The sequence below is a fragment of the Tenrec ecaudatus genome, chromosome 6 (genome assembly GCF_050624435.1).
Source record: "Tenrec ecaudatus isolate mTenEca1 chromosome 6, mTenEca1.hap1, whole genome shotgun sequence".
Classification (NCBI taxonomy): domain Eukaryota; kingdom Metazoa; phylum Chordata; class Mammalia; order Afrosoricida; family Tenrecidae; genus Tenrec; species Tenrec ecaudatus.
The window spans coordinates 38016107-38028919 of NC_134535.1; positions in this window are offsets into that span (position 1 = coordinate 38016107).

A 12813-nucleotide genomic window follows, 5' to 3' on the forward strand; every position below is an offset into this window, starting at 1 on the left:
GGTTTTCTTTACATTGAGTTCTAATCCATACCGAAGGCTTGATCTTCATCAGCAAGGGCTTCAATTCCTCCTCAGTTTTAGCAAGCAAGGTTGTGTCATCTATATATTACAGATTGTGAATTAGTCTTCCTCCCATCCTGATACAGTCTCTTCTTCATATAATGCATCTTTCCTGATAATTTTCTCCACACACAAATTGAATAAATACGAGTGGAGAATGCAAACTTTTGAACACTTTTCTTGATTTTACACCATGAAGTTTTCTCTTGTTCTGTTCAAACAACCGCCTCTTGATCCATGTACAGGTTCTGCATGAGTACAAGGAAGTGTTCTGGAATTTGCGCTCTTCTCAAAGCTATCTATAGTTTGTTATGATCCATCTACACATTCAAATGTCTTGGCATAATCAGTTATAAACAAGTAAACACATTTCTGGTATTCTCTGATCTGTGTAACATCAGCAGTGATATCCCCTGTTCCATATCCTCTTCTATATTTAACATGAACTTCTGGCAGCTTCCTGCTAATATACTGCTGAAACTATTGTTGGATGATCTTCAGCAAAATGTTGTCTGTAGGCGATATCAATGATGTCATTCTATAATCTGAGGATTCTATTGGGTCACCCTGACTTACAATTAATACAAATATGGATCTCTTCCAGTCCGTTGGCCATGTAGTTGTCTTCCAAATTTTCTAGCATTGCCAAGTGAGTGCTTCCAGTATTTTACCAACTTCTTTAAACATTCGAATTGGTGTCCCATGAATTTCTAGGACTTTGTTTTTTTGCTAATACTGTCACTGCAGCTTGGACTTCCTCCTTCAGTAACGTTGGTTCTTTCACATATTCTTCCTGCTGGTGGTGGAATGTCCAGTATTTATTTTTGATATAGTGACTCTGTGTATTCTTTCCATCTGATTTTGAGGCTTCTTGCATTATTCAATAGTTTACCCATAACGTCTTTAAATATTGACACTCAGAGCTTGATTTTTTTCTTGGGTTCTCTCAGTTTAAGATATTCTGAATACATTCTTCTTTTTAATCTACTAAATCTAGGCCATTGTACATTTCATTATAGTACTTTGATTTGTCTTCTAGAGCTTCCCTTTGAAATTTTCTGTTTGGATCTTTTAATTCATCATTTCTTTATTGTCTTGAGTTATTCTAAGATTAAGAACAAGTTCCAGAGTCTCTTCTGATATCCACTTTAGTATTTTCTTTCTTTCCTGTGTTTTATGTATGGATGTGCTAACTGAAAAGGCACTGGTTTAAAAGTAACAACTACTCTGAGGGAGAAAGATGAGATTTCCCACTCTGCTAAAGAGTTACAGTCTTAGAAAACCTTAAGGAAGTTCCACCCTGTCCTATAGGGTCACCGTAAGTCAGAATTGACTTCGTGGTAGTGAGTTTATATGGACAATACTAGTAGTAAAAGAATAATATAGTTTCTACCAAGTGGCTTGCCAGAAATATTTCACAATTGGGTCCATGGGGACATGGTGATAGGCTTTTATTGTAAAACAAGAGCCAAAATCATTGCCACGCGGTCGATTCTAACTCACGGTGACCTCGTGTGTTAGAGTCGAACTACTCCTTAGGTGGTCTTGGTCCTAACTGTTACAGAGGCAGACCTTTCTGTTTTGATGCCATGGGGTGAACTGGAATCACTAACTTTATGTGGACATTCAGCAACATTGCTTGTGCCACCCAGGGGCTTAAAACCAAACCTGCTCCTTCCTGTCAAGACAGTTGCAACTCATGGTCTCCCTTGATGTTTAAGACTAGAACTGCTCCATCGATTTGTCGCTGTGGATGTCCTTGAGTCAATTCTTACTCATGACAGAGTAGAACCATCCCATGAGGTTTCCCACACTATAATTCTTTATGGGAGCAGAGCATCGATTTCTTTCTCCTGTGGAGGTCCTGATAGGTTCAAATCACAGATCTTTATTTAACAGAAAAGCACTTAACCATTGTGCCACTAGGACATCGTTCTTGAGTACCTGTTGCTGTTGATTCTGATTCATAGCAACAATGAAGGCCAAAATAAACCAGTTCCTTAAGACTTCCAAGGCTGTCGTCTTCGTGAAAGCACACTGCTACATCTTTCTTCTCAAGCAGGGACAACTCTCAACCGCTGGTGTTTTGCTTGAGTGGAGCACTTGGCCACAAGGTGGGCAGAGCTTCTTTTCCAAAGAATAGCACTTGGCAGTTTCTGTGGTGCAAATTCTCCCGACCAGACTAATTTCATATTAGTGGTCTAACATCATTGAGTGCTGAGCTGGAAAGTGAACAATTGGTTCATGTGCGCTATTAGTTGGCAGTTCCAGTACATCATTATTTCTGCCTCTCTTCTACCTTACAATTACTACACAAGTATATGCCAATGACTGAACTTAAAACAAATTTAGAACTCTGACAACATAGGAAACTGAAAAATGCAAAGTTCCAGTCTGCAATACAGAGAACAAAGACAGAAATATAAAGTGTGCCAAGAACCAGCACAAATACACCTATTTCACCTACGAACTAATGCTCGGCACCATTTCCCTTACTGCAAATAAAAACAAAACAGAAATCCTTCATCATTTCATCTGCCTTATGACTCAATTCACAAATCGTGTTCCATTTCTGTATCACTCATTTGAAAATTAGTGTTTCCGCAGGTACAACACTAATTCTAGCTAGCATTTACTGAGCCCTGATAAGGTACTGGATAGTATTTTAGGCTTTGCATGCATTACCTCCTTTCGTTTTCCCAACCATCTCATGCAGTGGATTCACTGTTATCTCAATGTTACACATGAAGAGACTGGAATTGTGGGAGGCTAAATGAAAGCGCCAGATCACACAATTGTGTGTCAAACGCTCAAGCTGTGTGGCTCGGCAGCTGCTACATTTACCTCTCTAAAATACACTCCCTTAGAAACTGCCGTTTTTTTTAAAGGTTAGTATCTGCTTCTAAGCCCCGTGCCTATATCAAATGCCCCATAGCATCTAGGGAGATGCCATACAATCAAGATACTGAATTATTTTAGGACTGCCTTGCAATTTAGCAATCATCTGATGCTATTTGGAAATATTGTAATGAGTATCTGTCTAAAAGTTAAAAATAAATTGAAATTAACAGCACACCATAATCTGACTTTGCACCGTCTCCTTTTCTTTCTGCTTCCACCATTCCCCTCTGAAGCTTGGACCCTTTCCCTTCTTCCATTCCGCAGGAGAAGGGTCACTGAGCATAAGATGCATGAGAGAAAAAACAACCTGTGTTATTTTCAAAAGAAAAAAATCTGGAGTAGACGGGGTCCATTTTTTCTGTTTCTAAACAGAAATTTGCTACATTTAAAAACCTTTTATGTTTCTGTGTACAGCGGCTGGTATAGCCTTTAACTTTATACAGTTTGGAGTCAACTCCATAATTTTTCATGTGTTTCGTCTTGCTTAATGCACCAAAATATTGCTGTCTTCTTTCATGTCACATTCCCATAGCTTGCATTTCCTTTTCTTGATTTTGTTTAGAGACAGTCAGGCATTTCTCTTGAATCTAGTTAGCAGGCTTGTCCATGAGTACTTTTAAGCTAATTGCATGACTTCATATTTGCCCAAATGTAGTAGTTATATTCTTTTTATCTTTTCGCACTTTCTTCATGCCTATCTTTAAAGTGAGAGGAATAAATGTGAAGAGCCTTCTGTGGGGAAGGCTGTCCTTTGAGGAGTAGTGGGCCTGGTTTCAGGGGCAGGCGCTTCTGTGCGGGAGACCGGGTCAAGTCTGGCAAGGCTCTTGCCAAGCCTGCTTGTGCTGATGCCTACCCATGGCCTCGGACGTTTTCAATGCTTGTCAAATACCAGCTGGACGGTGTTTCGCAATTACGCGACAGCTGGGTGAGGCCAGTTCAGAGTATCCGATGCACCAAAACTTAGGGAGTTAGGGAGAAGTCCGGATTTCTCCTACAAACCTGAACCTGCGCCTCAACTCAATGTTCCCATGAAACTGAGAAAAATATTTGAATGCCTATGTTTTAAAAAAAATACTATGCTGCTTAATTGACCTCTGTGCTCAGAGGCACTCAGAACTATACAAATCAAAGGTAATTTTTTGTTCCTGAACCACGAGAACAAATACCCAGGTCTCCTCTTCTGAAAGCATTGTCTGTGGTCTTTGCTGAGCTCCTTCAGCAGTTGACAGAGCCACTGTAAGGACTTCTTACCCGTGTGGTATCTGGTCATGGGCAGCTGGTTGTGAATCAGATTAGTCAAACCTAATTTGACATTCACACTGTGAATCGTACTGAAGAAAATAAGTGTGGGCCATTGGGCTCTGCCAAAAACAACAATCCTGTTCCAAAAGCTAGTAAAAGTGGACCGTATCTAGTACAGGCATCACCAACATTAGTGCCAGTCGATGTCAGTATATGTGGAAAAGGACACTAGGTTGGATGGCTGGAAATGGTGTCTCCCGCCGGAGCACACACTGCTGTGTCCGGGAACAAATGAGTATTTATCATTTCCTGATTTCTGCTCTGGCGACTGGCCAAAGGGGAATGTGCATCAAAATTAGAAGTGATGGAGATAGAGCTCAGTTCCAAATTAATCTGAATGACGATAACAAGCTAAAACGCTGTCTCTCTGCTTCTAAGGTTCACTGTTTTAAGAGGAAAGGAAAATATTCGGGGAAATAACAGGAAGCTGCTCTACAGTTCAGAAACACTCTTGCCTGATGTGATGCCTTTACAGCAGTGTATCATCATCTCCATGAAAGCTGGGTTCACCTGCCACACCCTGCCATGTACGACATGGAAAGGAGCAGGGAAAGGACCTTTCCCACTCATCTGTTTCTGTCTTCGGAAATCTCTGCAGTGCACCTGTTTGATGGCTCCCCGAAGGGTTTCGGTGACCACGTTAAATGGTGTGGATGCCAGGAGGGCCAAACCTGAAGCCGTGCTGGCTTGACCCATCTCTTAGCAAACTCCAGACACATCTCGTCTTAACGAAACACCAACGCGAATCCGTACTAAGGGAATCTCTAGTCTTTCAAGCACAGATATCATTTGCTTCCTTGAAATCTTTCTGGGAATTGTAGGCAGCCTCCTACACATTGCCAAAAAGTCACAGTTGGCGAAGTCAACAACATGCCTAGCTTAAGGAAATCTACCCTAGGCCATTATTCTAGAAATGGGAGTGGGGAATCTTAATTTCTATCAAGGTCATTTGAATATGTAAAACACCATTTGAGGATCTTCTGGGTCAACCATTTAATCAACTTACCTCTAATGTGGGTGAATTAGTTCTCTTCGGTGAGACGTATGATGATAGCTGATATTGAAATCAAAACAATTTTTATTAGAAAGTTGGAGAGAAAAAAGCAAAGACACTAATGCATAGAGTCTGATGTGTGGAACTGAATTGGCTAGGTGCCTCCAGCCACTACTGACTCAGCCACACCATGCAGAAGCGAAGGAAACACTCGCTGGGCCTGCCCCATCCTCACACCATTTTTTTGCTCAAGCCCACGGTGGCAGCCATTGTATCAATCCATCTCAGAGGATCGGCGTCTCTTTTTGCTGACCCTCTTCTTTACAGTGCGATGTGTTTCTCTAAGGACAGTTCTGTCCTGAGAAAATATCCCAAACACAGGACACAAAGTCTCACTGTTCTGTCTTGCAAGGAACATTCTGGCTGTACTTTTTCCAAGACAGATTTGTTCCTACTTCTACCAATCCAGGCCATGTTCATTATTCTTCACCAATATCATAATTCAAAGGCATCGATTCTCCTTTAGTGTTTCTTATTCGTTGTGAAGCGATTGAAGATGCGTGATTTTGGCCGGGAGCAACCTTAATCCTCAACCTATTTGTTTCAGGACACTTGAAAGAGGTTTTGGGAGTGCAATCTGCCATCTGATTTCCCGACTGCTGCTTCCATAGGTGTTGGTTATAATTCCAAGTAAATGAAATTCTGATCACATTTTCCTTTATCGTGATGTTGTTTATGGATACCATTGTGAGAATTTTTGTTCTCTTTATGGTGAGATGGAGTCCATTGTGAAGGCTGTGGTCATTGAGCTTCATCAGCAAGTGCTTCATCTCCTCTTCACGTTCAGCAATGTTCTGTCACATGCATATTACTGGTTATCAATGACTCTTCCAAAATCCTGATCCGATCCTAGTCTCACATGATACACTTCAGATAATTCAAATTATCCAATTATTTGCTCAACATAGAGATTGAATAAACACCAAGAATAATAAACTCACTGCTATTGAATTCACTCCAACTCTTAGTGACCCTACAAGATAGTATAACTCTCTATGTGGGTTTCCATGACTTAAATTTTTTAAATTTATTATTAATTGAGAGATAGTGCATATATCATACCATTACATTGTTCAATCACATCAAGCAGAATTGTACAATTGTTACCACAATTAGTTCAAAAACATTCTTTTTCTTCCTGTACTCCTTGACATTGTCTCCCATTTATTCCCCTCCCACCCCTGTGCACCCCATCCTGAAACCCATGTTCTACTTGCTGTCCCCATAGCTTCATCAGTCCTGGTTTTAAATCTTTTCAGAAACAGACAGCTTCACCTTTCTCTCATGGAGTGAATGATGGGTTTTAAGTGCTGACTTTGCAGGTGGGTGCTCAATACATAGCCCACATGACACCATGGATCCTAGTGATTGTGAAAATATACAACTGGGATACACCTCTTTCTTGACTTTAAATCATGCAGTACCCCATTGTTCCCTTTGAATCACTGTCTCTTTGTCTATGTATAGGATCCAAGTAATTAAGTGTTCTGGAATTCCCACTTTTTGCAGATTATCCATAGTTTGATATAATTCATATAGTTGAATATGTTTGCATAATCAATAAAACCCAGGTAAACCTCTTTTCAGTATCCTTTGCCAGACCAAATCCACCTAACATCATGAATGGTATTCCTTATTCTTGGTCCTCTTCTCAACAAAGCTTGAAATCCTTGTACTGTCCGATTGATATGTTACAGTCAGAATGTTGCTTAGAAACAAGGATAGCAAGACTTAATCTCATGTACTTTGGACATATTATCAGAAGGGATCAGTCCCTGGAGAACAACATCATGCTCAATGAAGGAGAAACTCAGAACACAAGAGGAAACCCTCAGCCAGATGGATTGACAGGGTGCCTGTGACCGCAGGCTGCAACACAGTGGTGACATGGCGCTTTCTAGGCAATGTCCTCTTCTCCTTTTAGGTCACTCTGAGTGGGAACAACTCCATGGCGCTTCACCACCCCAGCAAGCCTGCTAATGTGACCATTTAACAACTATTTTCAGCAATGAAATACTCCTGTGACAGTAATGATATGGCTCAGTAATTTCTGCATTTTGTTGGCTCACCATTCTTTCACATGGGCATCAATATGACTCTCTTTCAGTTGATTGGACAGGTAAACTGTCTTCCAAATTTCTTAGAATAAATGAGTAAGCGCTTCTAGCATTTCGTCTCTTGGTTGAAATCTTTCCGTTGATGTTCCGTCGAGTCCTGGATTTGTGGAGGCATTTACACCAATCCCCTCAGTGCAGCTTGGACTTCCTCCTTTAAAACTCTTGATTTGGGGACATATATTACTCATATAAATGCTTTAACCTTTGGGGTACAATAACTGTTTTTTCCTACCGTCATCTATTGATACTTACTCAGTTGTTAAATATTTTGCCAATGAACTCCTTCCATATCAAGGCTTGGATCTTTTCTTCAGTGTGTTCATGGTCTTTCCTCCCGGTGTTCTAAGATTTGACTTTGTCTTCTCGAGATAATTTTGAATTCTTCGGTTTATTTCTTTCATGTCATTTCTTCCATTCACTTCAGCTACTCTGTGTCAGAGCAAGTTTACAAGTTTCTTCTGAAATACATTTTGTTCTTTTCTTTCTTTCCTGGCCAACTTTAAAAATAATCATTTGTTTTCTTCATTTATGATAGTCTTTATGTAACCCCACAACTCTTGTAGTATTCAAGCATTAGTATTTAGTGGATCAAATATATCATTGAGACGACCTCATAACTCATGTGGGACATACTGAAGATCATATTTGGACTCTCACTGGATATTAAATTTTTCCTCAGATTGAAATAAACTTGTGTATAAACACTTGCTGTTCCATTCCACAGTCAGTCCTGGCATTGTTATGATGATATTGAGCTTTTCTAGGATGTGGTTCCCCAACCCCCCAAAATACAGTTGCTGTGCTTCCTGTGTATTCCATTTGGTGAGCTCATGTTTAGAGTTACTATTTATGTTGTTGAATACAGGTGTTCCCAATGATGAAGTTGTTGACCTTGTCAAATTCTATCATATGACTACCAGTTTCCTTTCTAGCCTAAAGGCCATATTTTCTAAATCCTGCTCCTTCTTTTTGGTTCTTGACTTCAGTCTTCCATATGTACCACTACTCATCTGTCAGCTTGTCACACTGCAGCATCTCACATGCTGCCATGAGGCTGAAAGCCATGCCACTGACGTTTTGAATCTCAATAGGGTCTCCTGTGGCAGAGAGGTTTCAGCAAAGCTTCTAGACACAATAGGAAGTCACACCTGAAAATGTACCTGTTACACATTTGCCCATGAAAACCTTATGAACAACAGCAAAATATTGCCGATTATAGTGCCAGAAGATGAACCCTCTTAGGCATGAAGGTATTGACAATATGAGTCAGGAAGGGTTGGCCTGACCGAGGTGGATGGATTGAAACTCTCAGGACCTTTGTTAGCTGGTGTGGCACTATTCGAAATGAGAAGAAAGAGCCGCAAACATCCATTAATGACCAGGATGTAGAATGCACAAAGCATGAATCTGGGAAAACTGGAAGATGTCAAAAATGAATGGAACACTTAAAGATTGATACCCTAAGCATTACTGAACTAAAATAGACTGGCATTAGCCATTTGGAATCAGACATTTCTATGAGCTACTATGCCAGGAATAACAGAACGAAGAGGAATAGCATTACATTCACTGCCAAAAAGAACATCGCCGATCTATCTTGAAGAGCTTTGCTGTCTGTGAGACAGTTATCTTCATATACTTAATGTGACTTATTAAACTGTACACACCAATCATTACTTTCAAAGACGAAGAAATTGAATATTTTTTGTTAACTTTCGTTGTCTGGAATTTATGTGCAGAGTACATAATTAATAATGATATTTACAGAACAAATTTGATTTTATGTTATCTTACTCTTTTTTAAATTATGTCCCTTTTTAGTCACAATATTATAAGAGAAATATTTTAGAGAAAATTAGTTACTTTTACCTCCACTATTCTATGTGCTTAAGGGAATATGTTATGAACTACAAATTGCTCCATATTACTGGATATTAGCTTCATTTCCAAAATTATGAGTGCTTGTGGATGAGGCAATTAATCATATTTATACATATTTGTTTTCTTTATAAGTTTACTTACTGGTAATTAAATGCCAAGAATTTGATTACTAAATCAAAGGACAAAGTTTACTTTAATTAGAATATCTCTGGAAGGCACAAAGATTTATCCCAGTTCATCCCCTTACTAAACTCAATATCTCATTATGATAACTTCATATGAGATTTATTTTATAAAGCTGAGATAACTACAATTAAAAAATTAAAGTTTTTGTAAAAGAAGCCATTAAAATTTTTTTGTTAACACCAAGAAGCCTTTATAAAGTCTGTCATCAATTCCAAAAAAAATCTGAGAGAACTTTAACTAGTATTTCTCTGCATTAAATATAGTAGCTGTTTTTAAACACAGATATTGCAATGTAGCTGTTATTTTCAGAATTCCACAAGGCATATGTCCAGTTGGTAGATCTTGGCACTCATTAACACCAGTTTCTTGAGATCATCTTTTTCTCTTTGGAGGATTTACCACTGATAAACAGCCATTAAGTATGTATTTTTGACAATATAATGAAATTATAATATATTAATAGCTGGAAAAAGGTACTTTAGATATACTAGAAGGTTATAGAGTTGGCTGAAAGTTTTGCTATTAGTTTTGATCCTATAAACATATTAATAATCTACTCACAATCTGATTACCTTTCCTGCAAAAGCTGTTCCCTTTAAATCTTAATGTCACCTTGATAGAAAAACTATACTTTATTTCTTCATAAGTTTTAAAAATTCCTTTGTTTCGACCATTTGATGCCTGGACTTACTGTATCACTAAAAATGAATGGATACAGTGTAATCATCCCTACACTGGAAAACCAAGGTATGAATCATTGTAAAGGTAATTCTTACTCTAAATTAATATGAACATTAGAAACGCAATGTTGATAAGAATTGGGGGTCTTGGGGCTGCATTAAATACATTGTTGTTATAATAAAGAACTAAGTTTTAAGGTCACATTTTCTCAAAGAAAACCCAAAGTTATTATCAAATGCTTTTCCATCTCTGAGTGAAAAATAAGGCTAAAATATGGTTGTGTCTTTTACCATAAAAAAATCTGTACCTGAGTGAGCTACATCAAGGTTTGTCATTTCTTAAAAAGGAATGGGGAAAGTGGGCAAGTTTTAAAACCTATCAAGAATGCACATGGATAAATTAGTTATTTTCTGTTGAATTTATAATAATGCTGTATTGAGTTTATTTAGAACTTATCCAGAAGAAATATATGTCTTAAATATTCGTCCCTAAGTTGATGATTTTGTTTTGACTAAAAAATACATTCAGAGCACATTTAGAAGTTATCTGGAAGCCATTAAATTTTTATTACAACAAAATGACCTACTCCACTAGCCCACCCCCCTCTCATTTACACAGCAGATCACACACACACACGCACACACACACACAGCCTTACACACACACAGCCTGAGAGGTGAGTAGGTACATATTCAATAACCTAAAATTTTATCTACAATAATTTTTGTGTACAACCATTTCAGGTTCAATATGAGACAAGTTTATATGTTGCTTCTCATTTAGATGAGATACTACATTAGCATATGTATACCTTTTTAAGTACAAAATAAAATGATACAATAAGATTAGTTCTATAATGTATTCTACTGGGTCTGTACTGTTGTGATAAAATTATACCTGAACAAAAAGGCAAGTGTTGGTTAGTTGTGTATGTGTGTGTGTGTGTGTGCGCACGTGTGTGTGTGTCTTCCAAGACTTCCTAGAAATAAGAAACTTTGCCTTTTTATAACAACATTACAATTCTCTAGAACTGTTGCAGTTAGTTAAACTTAACTGGATTAGGCAAAATTGTGTCCATAAAGATCTAAGCCCATGGACTTAGACCAATGTGACCATGCAATTGACACTGATATTTTGGAAATGTATTTATTTGTTGATTCACAGTGATTTTATGAGGAGCAAAGCAGATCCAAAGGAGAAGTTATTAGATTTTAACAATTACTGTAGATATGCACTATTCCTATTAGGGCTCCTAAAATATGAGTTCAAAATCACTGGTTAAGCTACGCGATGTTGGGCTAGGTTGGGTTCTCCAGAGAAGTAAAACCAGTGATGTTTCTCTGTGCTGTATATAAAACTCACTGCTAATGAGTCAACCCCAACACAACAATCCAACGGACAGCGTAGATCCATTCCTGTGGGTTTCCAAAATGGCAAATTTTCATGGGAATAGGAAGCCTCATCTTTCTCTTTGTAGTGTATATGGAAAGAGATTTATATCAAGAAATGGAATCCGCGGTCTTAGAAATAGGTAATTCCAGTCCAATTTGAGTCAGGTTTCTCCTTTCTCCTAGTAGCTGATGAACAGGAGGTAGAATAACAAAGCAGAAACAGCAAGAGGACCAGATTGGTGGATGCAGAGTGGGAGGTCAGCCAAATGAATCCACAATGGATTGATCCTGAATGGCTCCTGGGATCAGCAGACAACACAACTGAAGATAAAGGAAACATACACAAGGTCCAGCCCTGAGAGAAGGCAAAAGTTGAGGATTCAACTCTACTCTGTCACTCTCTCTTAAACAAAAAGAGAATGTAGCCTAATTGTTAAGTTGGGCTCTGGCCCTAACCTTATGCAAGAAGGTTTAGTTGACATAATCCTTAACCATGCCAGTCATGTGAATGACATATTTTATGTTCAGTTGAATAGATCCTTAGAAGCTGAACCAAGTCTGAGTTTTGCTACTGAGGAGGAGACTTGCCTCTCTCTAACATTCCCTTTGGACAGATATAGCAGGAATGGGGTGTGTGTGTGCAAGATGATTTCTCAGTTTCTGTAACCCCTATGATGCTGCTAGTCTGTGGAAAAGTCCATCCCAACACCAACAGAAGAATTCAATGACAATAATTAATAAAGTAATTGGCTCTTATCCAAGGCTCTTCCCAATTATACAATATAGACTGAAATCTCTTCAGTTCTTCCCCAAAATGTGCCTTGTGTTATGGGTATACCCAGATATACACAGCATTAACTCCCATCCCATGTTTTCATGCTCAGTGACGAGCAAAAGACTGGAAAGCATCACTTTGTGGAATAATCTTAATATATAGCATTCTGATGAATTTAATTATTCTTAAATTAAATATCCACACAACCGCGACTCCACAGGCAGGAACAGGAAGACAAGAAAGGAGCCACTTGCAAAATCAAAGGATTTTGCTTTGCTTGCCCTTTGTGTTTTCATTCTGCTTCTGCCTCCTTTGTGAAGCTTTTCTGACATCGCTATTTTTTGTTAATGTTGGATGAGTAGGTATCCTAATACCATCCAAAATTTTAATTCACTTGGAGGTAGTTTCTTTTTTCCGTCTTCTGTATATCCCTCATAATAGCAGTATCTCAGCATTAAATAGTAT